The sequence below is a fragment of the Tubulanus polymorphus genome, chromosome 2, assembly GCF_964204645.1.
Source record: "Tubulanus polymorphus chromosome 2, tnTubPoly1.2, whole genome shotgun sequence".
In the NCBI taxonomy this organism is placed as follows: domain Eukaryota; kingdom Metazoa; phylum Nemertea; class Palaeonemertea; order Tubulaniformes; family Tubulanidae; genus Tubulanus; species Tubulanus polymorphus.
The window spans coordinates 18,587,995-18,610,220 of record NC_134026.1 but is presented as its reverse complement, the minus strand read 5'-3'; the positions used below and the strand labels follow the sequence as shown (position 1 = coordinate 18,610,220).

The 22,226-nt window shown below is 39.8% G+C and overlaps 1 long non-coding RNA gene across 1 annotated transcript in view; it reads left to right on the top strand.

Moving 5' to 3' along the window:
• The window catches only part of LOC141899543 (uncharacterized), a 33,750-nt gene extending 20,872 nt beyond the window's left edge, over nucleotides 1-12,878 (top strand). The window contains exon 3 of the long non-coding RNA XR_012618632.1: nucleotides 12,281-12,878. This is a non-coding gene — a long non-coding RNA (uncharacterized LOC141899543). The remainder of the gene's footprint in view (nucleotides 1-12,280) is intronic.
• The last annotated feature ends 9,348 nt before the right edge of the window (nucleotides 12,879-22,226 follow it).

The window sequence follows — 22,226 nt, the reverse complement described above, 5'->3', positions numbered from 1 at the left end:
CCGCCAACAATGTGAAGATGCACGTGGTAATAATTAAGATTATATTTAATAAATATCATCTCAATTATTAGCACGTGCGTGCTATGTCCTGAGGCACGCAGCTTTGTAACTTTCTTTTTACCTGCAGCTGTCAAGCGGGACGGTCTGCAAAATGAGCACGCACGGAAAGATTGTCAGTCGGGAGTATGCCGATATAAAGGCAATTGACAGCGGTATAAAAAATAAATTTAACTGGCACTGGCTAGAGTGTAAGGACAGTAACGGGGACAACTTATCGAACTACATTCGTAAGTTAGAATTAGCTGGCGTTGCGTACTGCGTCGTTTGTAAAGACCTGGTCAAATACGGTAGTGGCGAGAAAAAAGATATTCTTCGTCACCCGGATAGCGCGCGGCATAAGAAGGCAGCGAGGGGTGTGAAGCACAACGAATGCCTGCCGTCGTATTTTCAGATGGAAGATGCCCATCGTGACACTGCCGCTAGTACATCGACACAAGGAAAAGTATCCGTTCCGTATGGTGCTGCTCCGCATATTGAAAATGTAGTAACAGTTACCGAGACCAACCAGATCGCTCTAGAACGCATCTCCGGCGGTGCAAAAACGCAAAATTTTGTCTGGGGGCCTCCAGACCCCCTTTCTAAATTCCGGAATTTTGGTACTTTGGCCCTAGCATCTCTGCAACTATCAAGTGAGCCGGGAGAGTAAAGCGATGAAAGTATTGGCTGTCTTGTGGAATAAAGCAGATGACAAGATTTCAATAAGAATGTCTATTCCACAAAGCGTAAAATTGCCATTAACGAAATGCCATTAAAATGAAATGTCACAGCAATACTATCCAGCATATACGATACATTCGGATTCGGGGCACCAGTGATGTATCGCGAAAAAATCATGATCCAAGATATCTGACGTCGTAATAAGGGATGGGATAAGGGATAAGGGATCCACTCCCTCCCCAAATCGAGAAAAAATGGCTTGAGTTACTAGACGAAGTCCACACGCTTAAGGATTACCAGTTTGACCGTTGTTTAACACAAGATGGCATAACCTCTCAAACAGTTAGATGATATGTTTGGCAAAAGGATATGTATATTCACCAACGTAATTTAGTCGTCGATATGATAAAAACTGCTAAATCTGCATACTACTGTAGTAAAATGACTGATGTAAAACAAACCTTTAAAATCATAAATAATGACCTTTTGAATAATAATTCACGGCAACTGCCCACTGGTCAGAGTGTAGAATTAGCTGAAAATTTCTCTACATACTTCTCAGAGAAGATTGAAACTATTCGTTGTGATCTTGACAAAGTTGAATGTGATCCCCTATTTTCGCTTGAAGAACGTAATCCCCCAATATTGAGTAATTTAAATGTAACTGATGATCACGAACTAGGTAAAATCATTGGGTCAATGGCCCCTAAGTCCTGTTTGTTGGATCCAGTCCCTAAAGCCTTATTTAAATCAGTCTTATCTACATCTGGTATGCTTAGTGTATTTGTTAGAATAGTTAACCAATGCATTACATCTGGTGTTTTTCCAGAAGAATTTAAACATGCAATTGTTCATCCAGTGTTAAAAAAGGTATCTCTTGATAACCAAATTTTTAAGAACTACCGACCAGTATATAATATTCCTTTCATGTCCAAAGTCATTGAGAAGGTCATATCTTCTAGAATTATTGATCACCTTAAAAATCATAATCTTTTTGAACCGTTTCAGTCTGCCTACCGTGCACATCATAGCACTGAAACGGCTCCACTCAGAGTCACCAATGATATTTTATTTGGTATGGATGATGGCTAAGTTTTTTTTATGGTTATGCTTGATCTCTCGGCAGCTTTTGACACAATAGACCATGGTATTCTTATTGAACGTCTTCGATCAGATTTTGGGTTTGATGGCAGTGTACTTAATTTGATTCGTTCGTACTTGGATAACCGTACTCAAACTGTAGTTGTCGAGGGATCGAGCTCCTCAAGTAAACCACTTAAATGTGGTATCCCACAAGGTTCCGTTTTAGGGCCTCTACTTTTTACGTTATATATATTACCTATTGGAGAGATTATCCGTCAGCTTTCTACTCTGTATCATATATATGCTGATGACCAACAGCTTTATCAGTTTGTCAATCCTAAATGCTTTGTTGAAATTTCAAGTACACATAATATGTTAAATAAACTAGTCAGTGTCATTTTCAATTGGCTAACCATAAACAAACTCAAAGCTTACGGTGAAAAGACAGAATTTATCATACTTGGAACTCCGCATTTTAAGAGTCTTCTGCCTAATGATATTTTTCTTACTATAGATGGTGCAAAGATCTATCCATCTCAATGTATTCGTAATTTAGGTGTTTTATTTGGCGATTCTTTGTCACTCGTTGACCATGTTAGTAATGTATGTAAAGCTGCGAATTTTCACTTATATACTATTGGTAAGATACGTAACCTACTTGATGATAAATCATGTAAAACTGCTGTAAATTCTCTGGTCACATCTCGTTTGGACTACGCAAACTCATTACTTGTTGGATTCAATAACACACTAGTTAATCTCCTACAACTAATTCAAAATAATGCTGCAAGGCTTATAACAAGAACTAGAAAGTTTGAACATATATTACACCTATTCTAATGGATCTACATTGGCTGCCAATTGCTGTTCGATCAGAGTTCAAAATTCTTTTAACTGTCTATAAATGTCTTAATGATACTGCTCCTCAGTATTTAAAATCTCTTTTAACTGTTTACACTCAATCACGACAACTTTCAGATCCAATTCAGTAACCAATAATCTAGTCATACCTAAGTCAAATCGGAAATTGGGTGAGAGGGCTTTTAGGTGTGCGGCGCCAGCATTATGGAATGGGCTTCCTAGTCACGTTAAAACTAGTCCTACTGTTCAATCTTTTAAAACTAGTCTCAAAACTTTTCTTTTTAATCGAACATATTTGTCATAACTTCTAGTCAAGTATTCCACTTAATATGTAAATTTCTTTATATGTGTCTCTATTTTATGTATGTTTTCTTTTTAATGTCAAGTGCAATGATTATGTTTTAGACTTGGGCTTTATAAGAAAATAAATTATTATTACTTATTATCATTATTATAATAAAAAAGATCTCAACAACAATCGCTGTGGGAAGTGTGTGCTTTTGAAATGACCATTTCTTCTAAATAATGATAAATGTTTTCATTTGCGTTCAATTGTAGTAAAGTGGCTACCCATACGTGACTAAATACGCACATCATGCGTGAAAGAATAGGGTTAGGGTTAGGTGAGGCTATATATAAATTAACTTTCATTGACCCTGCTGTTTTCTATGGAGTACTACCATATATTTTTTTATTTGGTTTCGAATCCCAATCCGCCATTTAGATTTTAATTGGCTTTTTAAGCCTTATAATGAGAAGACAATCAAAAGCAGTTCATGTTTAATAAATGAAGTATTATGCGAATATACCTAGTTGGTGCTTTTTGGTTCTTCAGCGGGTGTTTGATTGTTTGGCTCTATCCATAGTAGACCGGGAGCTGGCTCCATTTATTCAAGTGAAGAGGGGAATACCTGTTTATGCCTTCATTTGATTGGTATTATGGCACGCATACAGGATCGGAACTTCTGCCGAGGCGCAGCCTGCTAGTTTGGCCCCTGGGGGCAATATTTTAGACCCAAATTGAAGGCTTTATTCAAGTTTTGGAAGGAATGAAAAAATCCATGTTATTATGATTCATTGTATGCCTGCCATGGATTTTCTGATACTGACAGAAATTTTTGCTTGCTACAAGCCTGGGACAGAAGCATTTTAGGGGGTCAGCAATACGTGTTTATTCAAGTGAAAAGAGGAATGAATGATTTTTCTTTCAAAGTGAAGTTTATACACCAGAACAATAAAAAATGCCCATGACTGAAATTTTCTGGTGATAGTTTGTCTGGACAGAAGCCCCAAAGTGCCACACCCTGGCCCACATGGATTTATACAAGTCTATTGAGGAATGGTTGAAATAAGTTTTATTCAAACAGTATATATCAGATATACATGAAATTGGGTTTAACAGACATTTTTGCTTGCTACAAGCCCAGGACAGAAACATTTTAGGGGGTCAGCAATACGTAATTATTCAAGTGAAAAGAGGAATGAATGATTTTTCTTACAAAGTGAAGTTTATACACCAGAACAATAAAAAATGCCCATGACTGAAATTTTCTGGTGATAGTTTGTCTGGACAGAAGCCCCAAAGTGCCACACCCTGGCCCACATGGATTTATACAAGTCTATTGAGGAATGGTTGAAATCAGTTTTGCTTCAACAGTTTATATAAGTAGTAGATAAAATTGGGTTTAACAGACATTTTCACTTGCTTATAAGCCCGGGACAGAAGCATTTTAGGGGGTTAGCAATACGTGTTTATCCAAGTGAAAAGAGGAATGAATGTTTTTTTTTCCAAAATGAAGTTCATACAGCACAATATTGAAATATGTTCTGCCAGATGTTAAAACAAGGCCAAACAGTCAATAAAACTTTTGTGATTAGTGTGCTTTACTCTACACCCCGACTCTACATGGTTAATATATAGTAGCCTATAGCCATAACATGGTCAGAAACAATGGATCTTGAAGAAAGCTTTATAACTGTAAGTATAGAAATCAAACATGTTAAATTAGAAATATAACCTATCTATTAGGTAAGGTCAACCCATCAGTTGAAAATATCCCCCCTGAATCTCATTTTTTATAAAGTTAAGATAAGCGAGATATATGCAATATAAGCTTTTAATTTCAGGGCTTGTCCGCAATATCTTCGTCTGAAGCAGCATCAGATCAGGCTGGGAGAATCGAAGATGCTATTGCCACTAATGTGCTCGTTGGCGTTAAGGTACACAGAGTTTTTAAAATTTGAAAAACATGTTAGAAAACATAAATTTTTTAAATATTATCTATAGATTATATAATCCCTTGTCCATCCAATGAGAGCCAATGGATACCATGAGACACAGCAATTAAACGTTGATACAAAAACTCGTACTATTCAACATTTAATGTTAAGTTGCCTTTATTCCCGATTTACAGAAATGCGTAATCTGCAATAAAAATGAACAAGAATCGAGTGGTCTCAGAGTGTATAAATCAAAAGAAAATTTACGCAAAGCGGCTGAAGTTCGCCTGAATCGTCCGAGAGATGTTTTCAAAGATGCCTCTAAATATATCTTGTCTACCGCAGATTCCTTTGAACTTCATTATCATAGTGAGTGCAATAGGAGATTTACCGCTGTCAAATGTGCTAAGAAAAGGGAAAGTGAATCACAAGGCGAGCCTTTATGCACACCACCTAAAGCCACTAGGTCATCATCTGACTTACCAAGGTCCAATTCCAAAGGCATCCTCCATGATAAATGTATTTTCTGCCCTCATAAAACAAAAAGAATTAGAGGTAAAGATGGAAGCATAGAAAAAATGTGTACATTCGAGTCTCTACAATCAAGTAAAGAGATTATTGATGCTGCATTGAGACATCCTGAAAATGAACAAAGCCAGCGAATAAGGTCTCTTGCAACTGATGACCTGGTCGCAATCGAGGCGAAGTATCACAATTCTTGTAAACGCCAGTTCCTGCGTGAAACTAAAAAAAAACACACCGTCTCAAAATCATCTGGTAGAAAACTACATGAGGCAGCATTTTCTAGTTTATCAGACCTTATTGAAACTGAGGTACTTGAAATGAAGTGCCCAAAATATGTATCTCATCTGATGGAGCTGTATAAGGAATTGTATATCTCTGAGGGTGGACTCAGGGCTGATCTCGACTCGTACACTTACCAAAACTTAACTGAAAAGCTGAAAAATAGATTTGGGGACAGGATTGTTATTGGAAAAGAATGCAATCGAAAAGGCAACTTCGTCTATAACTGTGAATTGGAGTTCGAAATAGCAAAATCCAAACTTCAGAATATGATTCCATTATATGAAAGCGTTAGAAGCACAGCTATGACTTTGCGTTCAGAAATGCTAAATATGGCTAAAACAAAGTTACCTGTGCCTACGTCAATTGAAAGTTTAAAATCATCAGCTCCAGATATACCACCACTAACGGAGACATTTTTCCAAACACTTCTTAATGGTCTCTCAAGTAGCATGAACCAAAATGTAGAAAGAAGAGCAAAAGCTCTTTCATCTGATGCGGTTTTTTCGACAACACGTGGTGCTGTTCGTCCTTGGAAGAGCACATTCCTTGGATTAGGGTTGTCATCAATGCTGGGATCAAAAACTACTCTCAAAATTCTCAACCGAAATGGTCATTCAATCAGCTACGATGAGTGCAAACGAATAGAGAATGAGCTGGCATACACGTGTAGCTCAAGAAACTTAGAGACACCCGCAGGAATAAAGCTTGCTCCATACCTGGCAACAGGTAAGCAGTGTTTTAGAAAGAATTTCTGTCTCGTTTGGAACTGATCATTGATCGGAGATGGGAGAAATAATTCGATTTCTGCCTTCTTATTTCAGGTACAGCGTGGGACAATTATGATTTAAACATTGAAACGCTCGATGGCAAAGCTAGCCTGCATGTGACAGTCGGAATAGCTTACCAGAATATCCCTCCTGATGATATTGGCCAGCCGACTGCTCGATTTGAGAACAGTGAGTCAACATCTGTCCGACCAAGGAGAAGATATGATGGACCAGTGAAAACAATTCCACCATTTCACAGCAATCTTAAACTGGCAAAATTTGATTTCAGTAAAGCACACAAAGAAGATGATTCGACGAAACTCCAGACAGCAAAAACTTTGGATATTTTATGGCCAGCCATTTCAGTTTATAAAGATATTCCAATGTTTAACGGGTTCTTCTCAATGTTTGTTGAAGACCATTTGCCCATTACTGCTGTAGCCTACCTTGACCCAATTTCACAGTCACCGACTCGAAATGACGTCGTTTATGAGACAATGAACCGATCAATGCTAGTTGCAGAAGAATCAGGTATGCCTTACCATCCTGTAACCTATGATCTTGCCGTTGCTCTTAAGGCATATTCGATACAAGTTCTTCATCAGCCAAAGTTTGATAAACTTATCATTTTACTCGGCCACTTTCATGTAGAACTAGCATTTTTTGGTGCCATTGGGACAATGATAGCTGAATCAGGCTTAGAGTATCTCATGACAGAATCAGGAATTCTAGCCGAAGGATCGTTAAATGGCTTTGTGAAGGGGAAGTTTTATAAGAGATGTACGCGGCTTCACCAAATTATTGCGGGATGTTTCGAAAAAGCTTTGTTTGAACGATTCCTATTGGAAGCTGAAAATTCTGACAAATATATTCATATAATAGAAACACTCAAGGCTGCTTCCACCAGTGATAAAGACTTCTTGGTTGAAATTGCAGACCACAAAGACTTCAATGTATTAACAATCGACTTTGAGACGTTTTTGAAGTCGGTCATTGAGGGAAAACTCGGCAGCACTGCTGCGTTCTGGGCTATTTACATTTACTTGATTAACCGTGTATATAGAGAAATCCAGCGTGCTGTTCGCATGAATGATGTCAATCTGTACATAACTGTTTTTCCATGATTAGTGGAAATCTTCTTCGCTCTCAATCGGCCCAATTACGCTCGTTGGGGGACATGGTTTCTGGAGAACCTGAGAAAACTTGAGCCAGCTGCATTAGATGTTTTAAAAGCGGGCGCATTTTCAACTAGACGGACAAAAAACTCCTACTCACGGTCACCAATCGACATCACTCTTGAGCAGACAGTAAATCGGGATGCTGCTTCATCTTCGACAGGAATAACACACTTCGGGAATTCCGATTCAGCATTTCGGCGGTGGTGTGTGACACTTACCCAGAGAAGCCTTGCAGTTTCTGAACTTAAAACACAAAGTGGCATTGAAGCTGGAGAAGCTCCCATGAAACAACGGACAAAACACAGGATTCGACGCGATAACAAAGACATGCAATCATTTCAAGAGTACCTAGCGAAAACGTGCAATCCATTTGAAAACAGCTCGCCAACACAATTGGTGAATTTGGCCACCGGAAAAATAGCTAACAAAGCAACTGTAGACTACTTGACTGGTGTTCTAAATCGTGGTGCAGCACTCAAGAAACAGTTCTATGATGAATGCACAGGAAGCAACACGCGAATGCTAAAGAAGGTTAAGCGCGTAAAAGTGTCGAATTTTGCAGCAGAAAATCTGAAACCAAAAAATACTCGGGAGAAAAAAGCTCTGACTGCCGCGGAAGGGGTACGCGATGCATTCGGTCACTTACTTACGATGGAAAAAAACATCGATCTTCAGAAGATTCTGAAATTCCCAATTACTATTGTGCCACTATGCTTAGCACATGCTGATGGCATGCCTACGAAAACAGAAAAAGCCAATTTGACAAAAGTTCTTGAAAAGTATCTTGAAACATCATACGATCCAAATGAACCTATTGATACACTTCTGATTGATGGTGGGCTACTTTTACATGAAGTACTACCGACACACAATACATCATCATATGGTGCCATAGCGAGAAGTGTAATGGTAAAGGTTTGTCGAACTAAAGCCCTGTCAGTTCATCTCCTGCTCGACCGTTACTCTCAACCTTCAATAAAAGACTGTGAACGACAAAAAAGAGGTGGCCAAACCGAAAGCTTCAATATAACCAGTTCAGAACAGCAACAGCAGAAAAAGGGCATTGATCTCCTGAAAAGTGGCCCATTTAAAGAGGCTTTTGCAGCATTTTTATTGTCTGAATTCAAGAAGGAGCACTTTTGTCCAGTGATAGACAACAAGACAGTTTTTGTGTCCCATGGTGGAAAATGTGTGAAGCTTTGGGTAAATTCGATGGGAATGCTGAAGTCTGAAGAACCAGAACAGTACCAGGCAACTCACGAAGAAGCTGATACACTCATAGTGTTCCATGCTGCAAGAACAACTGGAAATACTCTGATTAGGTCATCTGATACCGATGTATTGGTGCTTCTCATATCCGTGGCAGAGAAGATACCTGATATACGTCTCGTCATGGACTATGGTTCAGCCAATAACCGCCGTTATATTGATGCATCAGGCATTGCAAGGAGTCTTAATGCAAAGCAGCCTGGGCTTGCGGAATCTATGATTGCATTCCATGCTCTAACTGGTTGCGATTTTACGTCATCATTCTATCGGAAGGGAAAGGCCATTCCTTTGTCAAAACTGGAACATGATAAAAGCGCTGTTGCAGCCCTCCAATCTCTTACCACTGACAACATTGACAAAGCTGCAGTTTGTAAGTTCATTTGCAAACTTTATGGATTCAAGAACTTGAATGACATCAATGAGGCAAGATATCAGAACTTCATAAAAATGACATCAGGTGGTAAGATGACTGAAAAGGTGAAAAAGATAAATTGTGCATCTCTACCTCCATGTCAGAAAAGCCTGGACCAGCATCTGTTGCGAGTAAACTACATTGCTATTCTGTGGAGACGAGCCAGTACAGCAAATCCAACCAGTGGAATTAACCCGTTGAACTACGGATGGTTCAATGACGATGGTAACTATTTACCATACTAGTATGAAGGAAACGCTCTTCCAGAGAAACTTTCAGAAGAACCTACTACAGAAAGTGCTACCGGTATTTCAGATGAATTTTCTGACGTATATGATGCAGACACAGACATTGACGATGATGACGATGGAAATGAGAATGAAACTAGCTTAGAATTAGATCTTTTGGAAGATACTCCATGGACGAGTGACAGTGAGAGTGACAGTGATGATGATGATTGTGACTAACAAGTTATCAAGCTATACTTACTGATACTTGCCCGCTATACATGTAAACTTGTACATAATATGACAATTTCTCTATTAAGAGACTTATTACGTTATTCTGAAGATATGTGAATTTCCGTGAAAGCTTACACTTTTTATAGTTTGAATAAATCATATCTAGCAAACAAGAAAAATCATTCATTCCTCTATTCACTTGAATAAACACGTATTGCTGACCCCCTAAAATGTTTCTGTCCCGGGCTTGTAGCAAGCAAAAATGTCTGTTAAACCCAATTTCATGCATATCTGATATATACTGTTTGAGTAAAACTTATTTCAACCATTCCTCAATAGACTTGTATAAATCCATGTGGGCCAGGGTGTGGCACTTTGGGGCTTCTGTCCAGACAAACTATCACCAGAAAATTTCAGTCATGGGCATTTTTTATTGTTCTGGTGTATAAACTTCACTTTGTAAGAAAAATCATTCATTCCTCTTTTCACTTGAATAAACACGTATTGCTGACCCCCTAAAATGTTTCTGTCCCGGGCTTGTAGCAAGCAAAAATGTCTGTTAAACCCAATTTCATGTATATCTGATATATACTGTTTGAATAAAACTTATTTCAACCATTCCTCAATAGACTTGTATAAATCCATGTGGGCCAGGGTGTGGCACTTTGGGGCTTCTGTCCAGACAAACTATCACCAGAAAATTTCAGTCATGGGCATTTTTTATTGTTCTGGTGTATAAACTTCACTTTGAAAGAAAAATCATTCATTCCTCTTTTCACTTGAATAAACACGTATTGCTGACCCCCTAAAATGCTTCTGTCCCGGGCTTGTAGCAAGCAAAAATTTCTGTCAGTAGCAGAAAATCCATGGCAGGCATACAATGAATCATAATAACATGGATTTTTTCATTCCTTCCAAAACTTGAATAAAGCCTTCAATTTGGGTCTAAAATATTGCCCCCAGGGGCCAAACTAGCAGGCTGCGCCTCGGCAGAAGTTCCGATCCTGTATGCGTGCCATAATACCAATCAAATGAAGGCATAAACAGGTATTCCCCTCTTCACTTGAATAAATGGAGCCAGCTCCCGGTCTATAGTCTTTTGGTAACATGTCTTTACTAGGTAGCCAAATGGCAGTGAATTTGACTTTTCATTGGCAGTGAATAGCAGTGAATTTTTGTCAGCAGTGACACAAACGATTTGAAATTACAGAGAGAGACTGTGGATTCGATTAAGTTTGCGAGATTGCACCGGCTCGGGAAGATGAAGCAAGACCAAAAGAAACCACGTCTGACTGTAGCGAAGTTTGCGTTCATCAAGGATCGTGAAGTTGTGCACTCTACTGCAAAAAATCTTGCAGGATCGTCTCTCGGATTAAGCGAGTAGGTGCCTGAGGAGTGGGCTGCAAGGTGATGTAAGCAACTTCCAGAGCTGAGAGCTGCGAAAGCTAGAGACAAACAAGCTTTTTTCGTTCGGGACAAGTTAGTGATCCGTGATAACACTAACCGTGCGCCGATGGACAGTAGCTAGGATGCTGTGGAGGGACTATGTGTGCAATTCATAGACCGTTTTGCATATCGCGTGATCGTTGTTTTGTTGTTGAGTTTGTAAATAGTGTATGTTTTTATGATAACAATTCCAATGTAAATAGAGAAAATGTTGACTCTTGTGTAAATAATGATAGTGTAAATAAAAATTTCAGTGTAAATAGCACAACTCACGGACCAGATATAACCCAAAACTATAGCACTTTTGGTGTGAATAGAGTAAATGGAAACTGTACAGCAAATGTTAATGATTCACCTTGCATAGAAACATTAAAATTCTTAACGTTGAACGTATGTGGCTTGATAAGTAAACTTGTATCCCAGAATTTATTGAATATATCAGCAATAACAATTTTATATGTCTCACTGAAACCCATTTAGATGATGTAGATGGTAATTTAGGTTGCAGTTTGCCTGCTTCTCACATAGCGCACTTAAGAATGGGAAGAAATTCTCAAAAAAGGGATCGGGTGGTATAGGTATCATATACAAAAAATGTTTAAAAACTAAAATTAAACCTATTTCAACTGACTGTCAATTTGTATCTTGGTATTTATTAGGAAAAGATTTATTTAACTGCGACAAAGGTGTTGTTTATATTCCCCCTGAAAACAGTCCATATTACTCAGAAAGGGCTATTAGGGAGATTGAGCTAGAGTTATTACAATTAAAGGTTGAATACAAATTTAATGTGTTAATTACCGGTGATTTTAATGCTCACACCGCTTGTATGCCAGACTTTTTGGAACCTGATAATGAGAGAATGCGGGATGATGATAATTTAGATCTTATTGTTGATTCACATGCGTTAATTAATTCAGGCATATCCACTCTTAGAAATAATCAGGACAAAGAACAAATAACACAGGTTATCAGCTAATAGATTTGTGTAAGAACCATTTATTAATTATTCTTTATGGCAGATGTAGCAGTGATAACAGGGGTAATTATTCTTTTAAGGCTGGCTTATGTCGACCAACAACGCGACGCCTACTGACTCCTACCGACGCAACCTAGAGCAACCGCAATCGCAGCTCAGCTTATGTCGACTGTGCTCCGATTCGCAGCAACTGAGGCCGACTATCGGGATACAAGATCCTTCCAGTTGCTTCCCTGCTTATGTCGGTTATGATTACTTGCAACTGCAACGGCCAGATGGTCACATGATAAGCATTTTGAGAATAAATTTGTATCACCCGTGGACTTTCATCATCAGAGTGGTATTTGCTTGTCGTGCAAATTATAAATTTGACAGATGCCATTTGCGTAAATTCGACAGATGTGATTCGCGTAAATTCGACAGATACGATTCACATTCAGCAACCGTCTTAAATTTCGGAACCACAGATCAGCAACTACAGATTTTGGACAGCAACAGGAACCACAGCGAACAATTTCGGGAGCAGCGCAGCGAACAATTTCGAGGAGCGGCAGAGCGATCTTTTTGGAGCAACGCCAAGTTAAAATTTATGAACTTTTGAAAAAAGAACTTTAATTGATCAGTGACTTACATTTAAGCTAATTTAATTTTATTTTATTTAATCTAATTTTCGTAAAAAGGGCCCTGTTTATTTTCATTTTTTTCAAGTACTTTAGTTATTTTTTCTTTGAATTATTGAATTAATAAATTACTTATCTTGCATTTATATATCTAATCTATGAATTACTGGTCTTATATTGTTTTTCAGGACTCATGCCCGCACGGGGCATAGTTTTTATTTGATTAAGGCAAGTGCGGTTACATTTAGTAACACCGACAACATGGTCAATTTGTCCTCAACCACGTTATCTACTACTCAGTGTCAACTTCTCGCCTATGGTTTGAGCTTTTCTCTTCCTCATCAAGATAAACATGCATTAGACTTTGTCACCCAATTGGAATATCGTAAATCATCTCCGAACAGTTTGGACTTTATTAATTTTATGTTCATGAATCTACAGGCCATTTGCGATCAACTCAACAAGAACTTCTTCGAATATCTACCTTGTCGATTTCGCCAGCCCTCCAAGAACTACAAAAGCTAAAACTATAAAAATATCTAAGGCTGATAAAGGTGGCAAGATTGTGATTTTAGATCTGGATGATTATAATGTTAAAATGCAATCTCTGTTGGATAATCCTGGTGTTTTCATCTTGAAAAAAGCTCATTCTACCCATTTTTGGGAATAACAACCTAAGAACTCCTACGTCGGCTACCGATAAACATCTTATCATTGTACCGTATGTACCTTATCTCGAGTATTCTAAAGTTTCTCTTCCGTCACTAAATAAATAACTAATCTTTAAATACAATAATAAACTTAGCAACATATTGATTAATAACAAACCTAAATCCTAATTCCTCAACTGTTGAATTTATAAAATACCTTGTAAAGTTTGCGACAAAGTATATATAGGTCGGAATCAGAAACAGGTCGGAATCTAACCAACGTTTAGAAGAGCACAAGTTAGATGTAAAAAAACTTTAAACCTGATAGCGGAGTTGCTAATCATGTATTTCAGACCTCACACAATTTTGATTTTGTTAATGCCGAATTAATTTACCCTTGCAGCGATAAAACAAAAAGACATATTTTGGAATCTGCACTTATAATTGAAAATTTGAACAACGTTGTAAATCTTAACAAACAAGAGATGGGCGAGTAACGATTGCTCATCAACATTTTTGCGACCGAAACGAACCGAGCGCTTTGCCAGGCGCCTCCAGCTGGTGGCGCCGCCAATATCTCTTTGTTCTCTCAGCCAATCACTGTTAAGTACAAGTTCCTTTCTCTTCCGCATCCCGAGCGTGAAAGGTTACGTTTTATTTTTGTCCTTATTTACCCCCCCTTTTATCCTATTTTGCTAGGCCATCCGTGTCTAAATTCTATTCACACAATACGGCAGGATGTCAAGGAACATTGTGATAGTTGGACATAGCTATATCAGGCATTTGAAACTTTATTGAGGGAAATCATTCCACGTCTTCAATTGTGAAGCCGGACTGGGGCCTGAATGTGGAGCGTTTTAATTATTCAACACCTCGGTTGATCGGTATTGGGGGTGCAACGATCGATACTTTGGTCAATCGCGACATCCTGTCCTCCATAAATGAATGCCGACCCTCATTGGTGATTTTACAGATAGGGTCGAACGACCTATGCAATCGGTACCTTACGCCAGCATTCGTTGGGATGAAAGTTTTTCAATACCCGACATACGCCGGCATTCGTTGGGATGAAAGTTTTTCAATACGCGACATCAGTGGCCGAGCAAACTGGTGCTTTAGTGTACATTTGTAATCCTATACGCTGTACCAGTTATAGAAATTTTAGTCGAGAAGCCGGGGATAAGAGAGTTTTTGAGATGCAGGAGTTCTTGCACGCCGTCTGCGACGGTTGCAAGAATGTTTTTTCCTGGCGTCATCGCGGGTTTTGGAATTCGCGACATAACGTTTTTGCCCAAGATGGGGTCCACCTTAACCGGCAGGGACAATTGATGTTTTATAGATCGCTACGTGGCGCCATTGTGAATGCCCATCACAAGCTAAAAGACGACCGGTGGCCAACTGCCGGTTCGTCCCAGTCAAATTGATAATCTGTGGAGAAACGACCGGTGGCCAACTGCCGGTTCGTCCCAGTAAAACTGATAATCTGTGTAGAAACGACTCTTACCGTTAAATTATTTGCGGGGCCTTAATTTCCCTGTTATCTAACAGGTGGTCTCTAATTCTGTCAGCAGGTTATATGACCTTAATTGCCCTGTGTTTTTTCGGTTATCAGGTGGTCTGTTTTTGTTATTAATTTCATTAAGGACTTAATTTTCCTGTTCAATGGGGAAGGGTGTCCAGATGTTCGTATTTTCAACGTGTCAGGAGCCCACGTGCAGGGTTTAATTGCCCCGTCATCACGGATAGTCGAAATGCTTGTTGTCCAATTATTTTATCGACGTTTAGACATGCAAAATACTCACTTTTCAGAAAAACGAGTTAGTTTTATTTCCGTCGTGTATCCCGGGTACCCTTAGGGCTCATGTTTTTGGGTTTAATTGTCCCGCCATTTGGTTAGGTGCCTTTAATTTATTGGTCTCATAGCGTCCTCAAGTGTGGTCTGCTTGTGACATATAGGTTACTGTTTCTAATTTTAGGCTTAAAATCCTACCAGTGTCTATGCGGGTACCCTTGCTTTGTGGGTTTTAATTACTATATCCAACAAAATTTATGTTTTTGTTGTGTTGTAGTGTAGTAGAATTCATTCAAAATGAATCGTGGCAAAAGATTGTCGTCGGCAACCCAACGCGGTGCGAAACGTAGCCGAGTTTCAGCTGCGTCAACTAGTAGTACCCGAATTTCAGCCGCACCCACGAGTAGTAGCCGAGTTTCAACTGCGTCGACGAGTATGCAGGAAAAGGAGGCAAGGGCCGACCGCCTCTTGGACACTCTGGAGAGGGCAGTGGCATTGTTGCCCCAAATTCAACAGCACGATGTGGCTCACCCACCATCGGTTACCGTGGTGGAGCCGCCAATTCCGACAGATGAATGTAATGAGGGCACTGCAGTGCAGGTTTTAGGGCAACCGCCTAACAACTTCGACAGATTCCACTCCTCGTCTGTTCCGCTGGATGCCCTGGTTCCTGAAAAATTAAGGAAACCATATGGGCAGGGAAGTTTGTCGATTTAGCAATGCTCCTGCGTAAGCCTAGCAGCACATATTCGTTCAGTGTGGTGCCCAACATGGGTCAGGAAACGCCTGCCCCGTCCATCGCCCCATCCAAGGCGGCCGCCTTGAAGTCGATCGAACAATGGGTGCGTGCGTATGAAATATTTTGTACGGTGCATCTTTGTAGGTGTCCGGCTGACGCCATACCTTTACTAAAATATGGCCGCAGTGTACAAAATTTGGCCGCCCAAGGGGGGGACTGGTCATCTTACGACATGAATTTCCGGGCAGCACGTTTCTCATCTGAGGGGGCCACTCGCAGTTGGGACACCGTCGATTGGGAGCTTTGGATGGAGTCCAAAACTCCACGCCCCTCCAACCAGTCCTTTCGCAACAGCTCCTCGCAATCGCTCGCCAAAGTATTTTTGCGTACAACAGCTTCTCTGGGTGTACCCGGAAATCCTGCATCTATGCACACAGATGTAAATTTTGCAGGGGCTCACATTTTGGCTGTCAATTATGCCCGGTCAGCCGGCACTGGCAACCAGCGTCCCGAAAGACCCAAGGCTGCCAAGCCTCCCCACACCTAACTAAACTTCTACCCTACATTTTTGATTACGACTCTGAGCAACGCAATTTACTAATCAACGGTTTTCAACACGGTTTCCGCATCGACAGTTTTTTCGGGGGACCAATCGCAAGCCGCAGTATCAAAAATTTTAAGTCGGCTAGGGATCATCCCGATGTGGTTTGGGAAAAGATTACGAAATAACTTAATTTGGAGAGAGTTAGGGGTCCCTTCAGTGACCCATTTATGCCAGATGGCACTCCAATTCATGTTTCGCCCCTCGGCGTCGTGCCCAAAAGCTCGGGGGCTTTAGGGTTATCCATCACCTGTCCTACCCAAAGGGTTCTTCGGTTAACGATTTGTCCCCGTGGATGCATCCACCATTAAATATTCAACTGTTCAAGATGCAATCGATATAATCAAATCTCTGGGTCCGGACGTTTACCTTGCAAAAACAGATATCGAATCCAAGTTTCGCATTATCCCCATAAGCGAGTTTGACCAACCCTCGTTGGGCTTCACCTTGGATGGCAAGTTTTATGTTGATGCTGTTTTGCCGATGGGGGCCTCTAGTTCGTGCGCTATTTTCGATCGTTTCTCGTCTTGTTTAAAGTGGGTAGCTGTTCATAAGTTAGGGTGCTCTTTCGTTGTACATATTCTTGACGATTTTCTGTTCATTGCAAAAGGCGAGCTCAAATGCAAGCGTGACCTAAACAACTTTCTACGACTATGTCACGAGATAGGCGTGCCCATTAAGCTAGATAAGACGTTCCACCTGTCCGCCAGTTAACGTTCGCCGGAATCATGATCGATGCCGTTTTGCAGGAGGCGCTTTTACCTGAAGATAAATTACTCAAATGCCGCACTTTAGTGGATCAATTTTTAGATAAGCGTAAGGTAACTTAACGCCACTTACAATCATTGATTGGCACTCTGAACTTTGCATGTGCCATTATAGTGCCAGGCCGTCCCTTTCTCCGGAGACTGATTGATCTGACGGTCGGCGTGCCTCATAAGTCATTTCACATTACGCTCACGGCCGAGTCCAAAAAAGATCTCCACATCTAGCGTGTTTTTCTCGCAGGCTTCAACGGCAAGTCGTTTTTCATAGACGACAGATTGACTAACGAAAAGTTGAACCATTTTACCGACTCTGCGGGGGCGTTGGGATACGGGGCTATATTTGGGCCCCATTGGTTCAGTGGCACCTGGCCGACCAGTTGGAAAAATTACTCCATTGCAGTCCTAGAGCTGTACCCAATTGTAGCGGTTCTGGCCGTTTGGGGTGAGCAATGGCGGAATAAGACCATATGTTTTCATTTGACAATCAAGCGGTTGTTCATGTCATCAATCGTCAGTCTTCACAGGACAGAGCCATGATGACCCTTGTGCGGAAAATGGTATCAATTTGTTTAAAATGTAACATTGTTTTCCTCAGTGAGCATATACCAGGCCATTTTAATATTCTACCGGACTTACTCTCTCGGTTTCAGTACCGCAGATTGCACCAGGCGGCACCGTGGGCCGACTCGGTCCCAACAGAGGTCCCTCGTCCTTGACTCCCGGCAGGTATAGGCCCATTATAGACAGGCTGCTGGCTGCCGCGCTTAGTCCAGCTATGACCAGAGCATACGATCGCGCGTGGGGTAAGCTTGCCACTTTCGGTGCTCATTCGGGTACTGACACGCGAGGCCGACCCCCGACCCGGCTTTGCCAATCTAACTACTTTAATCTATATTCACACAGCAAATTCACTTTTATTACTCTTGAGAGTGAGTTTCGAATGATTGGCCTATGGAATTGAGGTATCAGTTTACCGTCACCTGCCCGCATGGATCGTCAGGTCCCGCATGAAAATTTTCATTATTTTTCATTTTTATGTTCAAATTTGTTTATGATCCAGAAAATGGACATAATGCTAAAAACATACATAAATCATTGACAAAATGTTTTACAAATCAATATCTAAGATGTAGATTGCCATTAGAAGTTTAGATGGCAATGTTTGTGTGTTGATATTTAGGGATAATTTTCGGAATGTGACTGCCTTGTCAGTAAAGTTATTTTGACAGCTGAGCTACTACTATCGCCATCTATCATCAACATAAATTTAAGCTTTATTCAGCTTATAGAGCCAATATCATTGGACCTCGGGCTTTTTGGTTTTGCGTAGCCTATTTTGTGACTCAAAATAATGGATAATGAATAATGAAAAAAACCCTCATAAACTTTTGATATTTGAGGTATAATTCCGTAGGCCTAATTGTCAATCTGTGTTTGAAAACAGCCCTTATTCGTTATTGAAAAAAGGTCCCTGTTGAAAAAAAGAAATCTAACACCGTTAGGCCTAGGCCTAGGCATAACCCTCTCAGTTTGTGCGGGTGTTGTTCCTTTTTCATTTTATTGGGGTTCAAACTAACCGGTCACGAGTTTGGTTACAAGCAAAGTTGAAATGTTATCTCAAGGTCGTTGAGCAGTGACTAAACAAATTCTTATGTCTAAATAAATTCATTTCACAAAATACAGTTAATATATATGGTGTTGTGTGTGAATTTGGACACGGGTACTCAAGACCTGTCTGCCTTGGTCCTTCGTGTCAATCAACCAAGATAGTCAAGGCATGTCAATGTATAACAAACTATCGGTTATAACGAACATATTTTCTGGTCCCGTGAAGTTCGCTTTAACGAGGTTCCGCTGTATCATTTTTTATGCCTTTGAGTGGGACTTCAGTTTTTAACCCCCTCCCCTTAAAATCTACCCCTGATCCATCTATGTTAAATTGGAAAATTATCTCATGCAGATTAGAATTTTACAAGATCAACCAAGGAACAACCAGCAATGAACCCGAGATGGAAATTCACATGACGTTGCCATCAGCTGATAACTATAAAAGACATTCACTACGAGATGTTCGCTGACCTACCCCCTATTACTGAGTCACTGATCGCAAACTTTTTGGCTCTGTATGATAAAAAATTTGATGACAAATGTAAAGAGCTCTACAGGCAAAGGTAGGTAACACACATATAACCGAATCCTCAGGTCACAATTTGTTGTTTCCCTCATGCAAATGTTTCTTTTTCTCTTAACAGGTTTGTACGTCATATACGCTTGGCAAAGGCATCGGATTATGTTTTCTTGAAAGCAGTCGTGTGGGCACAGATGAAAAAGACTGTGGAATACAGGGTGGATATCAAGGTTTGTAGAAATGTTCTATCCGTACATCCCTGTTGTTTATATTAAATCAAAAACATTTTTTTTGTAAATTCTCTATAAAACCGACTTGTTCAATAATGAAAATCTTTGAAAGACTGTTATACTTACATAAATCCTATCTTAGAGCGATAGGATGTCTTTATTTTCGCTTCACAAAATATAGGTGACTTGATGATTCCTAGGTCATTAACCTTAGAGAATTAGTACCGGTATTTTGTTTACTTTAAACTTTATCTTTTAAAATGCTTTTCATCAAGGTTGATAAAGATGGAGTCTTTGAAGAGAGCCAGTGTGAATGTGGTGCTGGGCAAGGGCCAACCGCTCACTGTAAACATGTTGTAACAGTACTGTATGCCGTCAATTGTTTTTTGTTGGAGAAAGATATCATTTTGGAAACCACAAGCACTCAGGCAAGTATTAATATCTCTGAAAACAGTGTGCAATGTGATTGATTTTTCTTATAAAAAGGAACTATTTTTCTTCAACCAAGAAACCTCTATGTCATTTTATTTCAGCTTACAGGTGCTGCAAACATTTCACAGAGCTAAAGCCTATAAAGGGAGTCCTATGAGAGATTCAAATATTGCTGAAATGCGTAAACAGTCCCAGATGTTGTATGATCCAAGACCTGTAGAATATAGAAGACGTCCGAATCGTATAGATACCATCACAAATCTAGCGTTGAACTGTCAGGTTTGTTATCTCCAAAAATGAAATACATGTAGCCTAGTTATGATTTAGTTTTATTTTTACGTTTTGAGCCAATAATTGTGCAAATGAATGATTCTCTCCAAACATTTAGTTTCAGTATGACATGCCATTTCTACAGCTGTCCAACCCAGCAAATCCATATGGAATTACTAATGATTATCAGTTTGGTAGTTCAACAGATGTAGATGAATTCTTGAAAAGGGAAAATGTACAACTAAAACTGAAATAGGACTAGAATACTAGTCTTAGATTGAGCACACAGATTTACAATTTTATATTCTTTATAATTAATCTTATCAAGCCCGTTTTATAGCTCACCCATGGGTCTGTTACGGAAGAATATATCCGGGAGATAGAGACGAAAACAAGAGGACAGTCGAGAAACAAAGTCTGGTTTTATGAAAGAAGCAAACGGTTAATGGCATCCTCATATGGAAGAATTTGCAAAGCTACTCCCATCCTGAATTTAAAGAAACTTGCTTCAGACCTGATGTGTAGCCAGGAAATAAATTCTGCTCCCATTGTTCATGGACGGAAATATGAATCGGTGGCCATAAAGAAATTTCGCTCAGATTATCCAGGCATTCAGGAAGCTAAAGAGTGCGGCCTCTTTATTTACAAGGAACGACCTCGGTTAGCTGCATCTCCAGATGGCATTATTGACTCCAAAACAATAGTCGAAGTTAAATGTCCGTATACCGCGCGTGATAAGTTTATCTCGGAGGTTACTGTGCCTTACCTTGCGCTTGTTAATGGAGAACTCCAACTTAAAAAAAACAATGATTACTACTATCAAGTACAAGGACAGCTGATGTGCACCCAGGCTGAAGTCTGCTATTTTGTGATATATACATTCAAAGACTTGCAAATGATAGTCGTTAAAAGAGACCCGGAATTTATTAAAACTATGTGTGGAAAACTAGATGCGTTCTTTATTTCATATTTCAGACCCATGGTGGTTGAAAACTTATACTATAGAAGTTATTCAAAATATATGTAATTTATTAATGTTTCAAAATTGTGTTTTATTTTAAACTGGAAGAGGTGGCAGCACTAGTTTTTCCTTTTAACCATTAACTCGTCACGGAAGACCCGAGATGACATTTTGATTTCCCGAGTCTCGACGACACTGAACAGACAGTGATTGTGACGAGTGGTGGCATGTTTTAGTGTGAAGGGTGCCTTAGTTTTGCCCCTGGCAGTGACTCGGCTGGTTCAGATTTTCTGTGCAGCTAGTGAGGAGGGCGACTCAGTTTAACCACTCCTAATGTATCTACTCAGGTTTTAATGACAACAAACAGAACAAATACTCCTCGCGGGATGGCCACAGAAAGAACCTCACTTCCCAGAACATTCTAAGTTGAAAAATCATTTAAAAGCTAATCCACAGGATTTCTTTTTAAAGAATATGATCATTTTTATACTTTATTACTTCTAACATTTTTACATGTTCACACAACATGTTCACAGGATCACACAATTTCCGCAGATCGCTACGTTCAATGATCTGTCTGTCGCTAGTAGCACCTCCATATGCTGAGGAAACATATGTAACAATGCCACCTGGGCTAATACCAACCACACTTTCATTGTATTTCGGTTCTTATAGGTAGAATACGTTGATTGTTGGGCTAGTGGATGCTTAGGCTTTTTTATTGGACACTCTGTGCCATCCAAAATCACACGTGTGGATGGAAATTTCAAGCCCAAATCCGAAGGCATAAAATAACGAATAAGTTCCTTGCGTGGCCACCAATCAATGTCTTCTAG